The sequence below is a fragment of the Chelonia mydas genome, chromosome 3, assembly GCF_015237465.2.
Source record: "Chelonia mydas isolate rCheMyd1 chromosome 3, rCheMyd1.pri.v2, whole genome shotgun sequence".
In the NCBI taxonomy this organism is placed as follows: Eukaryota; Metazoa; Chordata; order Testudines; family Cheloniidae; genus Chelonia; species Chelonia mydas.
The window spans coordinates 192,720,846-192,726,845 of NC_057851.1; the positions used below are offsets into that span (position 1 = coordinate 192,720,846).

Below are 6,000 nucleotides of genomic sequence, written 5' to 3' on the forward strand. Positions count from 1 at the left end.
CAAAAGTGTAGAAATAAAAAGTAAAAGTTTCCTTTGCAGGTTAATAAAAGCCAAAAAACAAAAACAAAAAAACAAGTTAATTCAACGCTGTAGCTGGCAGGCTCGGTCCAAAAATAAGATGCTGGCCTGCCCAAGGACACTACTCACAGCTAAAATTTGGCTGACAGCCAAAAAAGAGGAGGGCTTAAATGTGCCCAAGCAGCTGTAAAATCTGCAAAACACTGCCAGACATTAATAAAATGTGTTAGGTCTCTGTATTTACAGGTAAAAAGAATCCTGCTCCAAAAATCCTAAGCAACCTGCCATTTGCTAAAACCAAATAACAGGGTCTACATAAAGGTCCATCAACAAAAAACTACTTTGGTCCCACGCTAAAAAGGCCCTTATTAAGTCCTGCTAACTATCAACACCGCTGTAAAGTGCCAAGGACTGACTGCCTGGACCCATGCTTCTTACTGCAAAAGACCCCTCCACCTTAAAATGACTTCACTTCGACTACTGATCAGCCTGTCCCTCCTTCTGGGTTTTTTCTTTCCTCCTTTTGGACAGCAGGGGAAAAAACAAGGTAAAGTGCTAGTAACCTGGCCCTTGTCCGCTGACAGAGCTAACCTGCATTCAGTATTTGCTAAAAAACCAAAGCACAACAGGGTAACGTGCTAGTAACCTCTCCCCTGTATAATGCAAAACCAGGACTGTTCCCTCCCGCCCCCAAAAAGGAATGCCTGCTCTGCTAAAACCACCAAAATCCAAGAATTCCTGACTGCAAAAGACACTAAAAATTGGCCTTGGTGGCAAAACCAAAGCATTGTACATTGGCCAAAAAAAAGTTGCGGAATGTATTCTTGGGAACGTGGAGTGAAGTGGTGGGGTGGGTTTATTCCAGGGGCTGGAATCGGTGCTTGTGGGCAAGCATGAATACCAAAAACGCCTTACAGCCACGAACATTACTCCCACATCTGCCACCACTCCTTTGCAGGTAAAGGTTCCTGAATCCATCATAGCTACATTAAGTTAGCGCTGGGACACCCACCTAACCCTGACAAGCCATCGGACGAGCCACTTCATGAATAAACGCCACTACCAACCCATGGACTAAGCTTTCCAGTTATTGGGACCTTCACAGCCCTCCAGGACTTCTTGTGTTCCTGTTTATTAAACTTACATTGGTGGTGGTGGTTTTTTTTTTTTTTTTTTTTTTTTTTTAAAAATACCATATAAAAAAGGCCAACATTGGTATGGTTTGCCTGGGGCTTCCTCTCCCTATTCCCAAGGATGGGAGGGCAATAGCTTTTTAAATTTAACCCGCGCCATAAAACAAGGAGTAAATCAAACACAATGTTAAATTTGTATTCATACCCCCACATATTTAGGTCGGGGTCCCGTTGGTAGGGGTACCTATCCCTCTTAATCGAACAGACTCGCCCTTTTGGAATAAAACGTCTTTACAGCAAGCCACCTCTCAGGATTGGGAATATTCAGTTGCAATACTAACTAAGGGAGTATTTTGTTTTGCCCGAAATCAATCTGACCAGTATGCGCGTCCTGTTAAAAAAAAGTTCTTGTGTTATCACTCAGTTGGCAAATAAGTATTAAATAAAAATGAAGGGTAAAGGCCGGCAATGTAAAAGTAGTAATTCTTCCCCTTTCGGAGAAACTCTCTTACAAATAACCTCTCCACAATAAAAAGTCAAACAGGTATAACTTGTCGTTCGGTTAATGTCTCTGATATATCAGGCCAATGATAAGTCTGCAGTAGTCCCTATAAAAAGTGTAATTTAAATGGTACAACCAAAAACACCCCTACCCATAGTCAACAAAGAAAAGGGAAAGCCCCCTTGGGAGCATATAAGCTATTTGGGAAAGCAGTGTTAAACATTGCAGGAATTCCCCTAAAAGCCAGTCCTTATTAGGCCCTACAGGGTCGTTATTTTGTGTGTGGCCAAAAAGCTTATTAAGTGTTACCAGCTAACTGGACTAGTAGCTCTTATATAGCCCATGGAATTCCCCATCTTTATATTACTACTACCTTACCTAAAAGCAAAATTAAAAACATCCGGAATATCCCTATTAAATCACGGGGGGGGGTAACTCTTCAACGGCTAAATGCTGCGTTAAAGGGCAACGCAAAAAATCCCCTCACAACAGAAAAGCTCATAGGGTGTCCCATTCTGGGAATAGTACCACTACTGACAGGGCCAGCCATAACATGCATAGGCCGTTACACTGTAAAACTTCAAATGGTACTTAAAAAGATTGCCTTAAAATTTAAAAAACTCAATTAGTGGTTTAAAATCAGCAATAAAAACATTAAATAAAAAAGTGCAACAACTCAAAACGTATTCCTTCCAAAACAGGTTGGCCTTAAACTATCTTTTAGCATCCCAGGGAGGGGTCTGCGCTCTCACTGGGTCCCGTTGTTATATGTATGTAAATAATAGTAGCTATAAAGTCTATTTAAAAAAAAAAAAAAATGGTACGGGCAGAGGCCCATGCCCGAGTCGAAGCACAAGCTGCCTACACCGCCCCTGAAAGCAATTGGTTGCAAACTCTGTTTTCAGGGTGGGGTTTATCATCATGGCTTAGTGGTTTGTTCAGTTTATTACTTAAAATTTTCCTTCCTGTATTAATTGTACTAATAATATTATGTTGTGCAGTGTCGCATATTAAAAAACTTTTGCAAAATATGTTAACTCGTTCTTTTCAAGGCTATCGCAAACTGCTCATGCAAAGTAAATTGTAGCATAAGTAGGCAGGGATACCTACAAAACCAAAGGGGGGACTGTTATAAAAAAGTGCTTATATGCTATTTTATATGAATGTTTAATAAGTTTGTTCTTATAACTTAGCATAAGTTACCAATTTAGCATAAGTAATTAAAGTAATTGAAGCCTTAGGCCGAGGTCAAGCTGACCTGAGAGGAATGCTAAAAAAGCAGCTTCAAAACCAGTTGAGACTGCCCGTTATCACTAAAAATAATAAAAAAACAACAACAACAAAAAATAGGACTGATCTGTCTCCCGGAGCAAATCCAGCACCCGGCGACGGTCTGTCCACTCGGCAACAAAACTGTCCAATAAATAAAAGCAGAGACCCCTACTCAAATTAAAGAATTGAATTTTGGACATGGGCGAGGGCGGTGTTACCAATTGTAAAGGGTATAATTGCTCGCAATTTCTGAGGGGCGGGGTTCCTCTCCAGAGGCACCCAGCTTGAGCTGTATTTCTGTACACCAATAAAAGATGCCTGTGTAAATTAAACTCTACATCTAAAATTCTGTAAAATCCTAAAATCAAATCAAGCACCTAAAAAAAAAGGGCTAATTGTTTTTTTTCCCCCAACAATGGGGAACCTATGCCATTTATTGGGAAAGTGACTTGACCAAGGTTACATAAGATGTTTGTGGCAGTGCTGGGGATAGAACGCAGATTCCCTGACTCCCCTTCTGGTGCCATACCCACTAAGATGCCCTTTCTCCACACCCCTCTTTAAAAAGGCTATTTGCTTGTGGCAGGATCACAGCACTCTTATGCGGTATTTACAGCAGCTGGGATCATCTGGGTGGAAATCTCGTATAACATACAAAGATGGAACATGTCTGGCATAACAAGATTGTACAGCCAGAGCAGAGAATAATAAGAAATGGCAGCAGGATATCCATCTAGACCAATTTAATCCAGCCTTGATTTTGCAAACTTCAAGTGACGGAAGGAATAGGAAACTGTGGAAATACCATGTCAATTGCTATTCCAAAGCAAGTCAATGCCCATAACGGCTGCATTCTATAGCATGGGGATTGGTTGTTCAGGGTAGGAGCAGAGCTTATTTTCTGACTACATAACAGAAATCTCCATCACAACAGGCACCCATGAATGCCTCTCAGCAGAGAGGACAATGGCTGAATGGGCATGAAGATGGAACCTACCATCCAGGATGAAGCACTTTGATGGGACCGCACCAGGGTAGCTTATCCTGCTACTGCCCTGTGACAGTCTGCGCCTCAAAGTAGCACCCTGAAACCCTCAATCACCATGGTGATATTATGATAAGTTTTGTATAGAGTATGCCATGTGAGGTATCATCTGAAATGTCTCGATCTGTTGAACATTTATGTCCTGTCGGATTGTATGTGCTGTCATTATAGGTGAAGATATGAAGCATTGCTCTATGCGTTACTGAAATACAGTGTGAGTTTGGGAGATGCCCACAATCAATGTTTCAATTGCAACAAAGGACCAACCAGATGTGTGTGCTGCTGGGCCATTAAAGGGAATCCACTCTCCCAACTCTGGCCATCCCAGAGACTTCTCAGAGAGGGCATGTAGGCAATGGAGACTGACTGACCAATGGGGACTACCTGATCGCCAGGTCACAGCAAAGATCTTCCCAGAAAGCTGGAAGAAAATATAAGAGGGGAAGTGACATCATCACTTGGTCTCTCTCCCGCCCCAACTCAACACCTGGAGGAACATCTGCAGGATAAATACTTTGAACCGTGGAAGGGTGGACCCAGGGTGGAAAAGGGAGTCTAGTCTGTGTATGGAGGATCTGTAACCTGTTTGTACCATCTGTCGGCGTGAGACCCTGCTTGAATCCAATCCGGTTTAGTCTGTAGAACTTAGACTGCACATTTATTTGTGTTTCTTAAGTACCCAACGCTAATCTCTGTCTGCTATTTATAATCACTTACAATCTATCTTTCTGTAGTTAATAAACCTGTTTTTATGTTTTCCCTAAAACAATGTGTTTTGCTTGAAGTGCTTGGGGGGAAATCAGCTCAGTTTACAGAATCTAGCATACGTCCACCCCATATAGAGGGAGAGGCGAACTGGTTAATGAACTTATGCTGGCCAGGCTTCTGACCAGAGCAGGATGGTACAGTTCTGGGGTGCAAGACTGGGGAGTTGGGGGGGGGAATTGGCTGAAACCTCTCTATTGTTGGTTCATGAGTGTCTGGGAGAACATTCATGTAACTCAGCTGTGTGTGTCCCTGCCTGTGAATAGCTATGTAAGGCCTTGTCTCTATGGTTTTGCTGACAAAACAGTGGAGGTGTACACACTACAAAGCTACTGTTGATGGCAAAACTCTGCCTTTCGTCAAGGCATTTTACTTTGTCAGCAAAACAGCATAGTGCTTTTCCCAGCAAAGTTAAAGAGATGAAGTGTCAGTGTAGACGCTGTAGTTTATGCCGACATAACTGGCCTCCAGTGGCCGCTCAGCTCACTGTTTTGAACTCTGCTGCCCTGCATCAAGCTATGCAGGCATGTGCTCCTCACCTTTCAAAGCTCACAGAACCATCCGTGTGGAATTGGCAAGCAATCAGAGTGGGCTGCTGCTGGGGGTCGGGGGGGTGGGGGGGGGCAGGAGAAGACCTGTGCAGAGCTGGGGGTGATGGGGGGGCGGGGTGTCCCTCCCCCTGCCTCAGGATTGGTTGCTCCGGCTGCTGTCTGAAATTAAAGAGACCACATGCCCACACACACACTGTTTCTATTTCTCCCGCACACATTCTCCCCCTTCTCCCCCACACAGTTGAAAAGCAGCAGGCAGTCTAGTAGGATGCCCATGGAACGATGGGATTGAGACACCTGCATCATGTGACGCTGTACCTGCCCCACAAGGCATTGCAAACCCTTCCCAAAGCACCCTGCGGGCAGTTGCACAGTGGGATAGCTACCCACAGTGCATGGCTCTCTGTGTCGATGCCACAGCTGTTAGCGGGGATACGCTCTGCCAACACAAGGAGCATAGTGTAGACACGCAACAGTGCTTTAATTAAAGCGGCATAACTTTTTTGTGACAAAACTCTGTAGTGTAGTCAAGGCCTAAGTGCAGCACCTGCCAGAAGTGTGTAACTTGACATCAGCAACACAGTGTGAGGGCCAGCCCAGGTTGCTGGGACAGAGGGCTCAGCAATCCCACAGTCCAGACTGCACCTGGGTATCCTGTCACATGCCCATACTATACCTGTCCTTCAGCAGACAATGGTCTCCAGACCTGTCTAT

At 43.9% G+C, this 6,000-nt stretch overlaps 1 long non-coding RNA gene across 3 annotated transcripts in view; it reads left to right on the plus strand.

Annotated features, from left to right (window-relative positions):
- LOC119565872 overlaps positions 1-4,736 on the plus strand; it is a 52,766-nt gene extending 48,030 nt beyond the window's left edge. For 2 of the 3 annotated variants that reach the window (XR_005224957.1, XR_005224958.1), the window contains one exon: positions 3,860-4,736. This is a non-coding gene — a long non-coding RNA (uncharacterized LOC119565872). Of the gene's footprint in view, positions 1-976 lie in introns of all 3 variants that reach the window. The other variant, XR_006289959.1, reaches the window with a different exon arrangement.
- Positions 4,737-6,000: the final 1,264 nt, after the last annotated feature.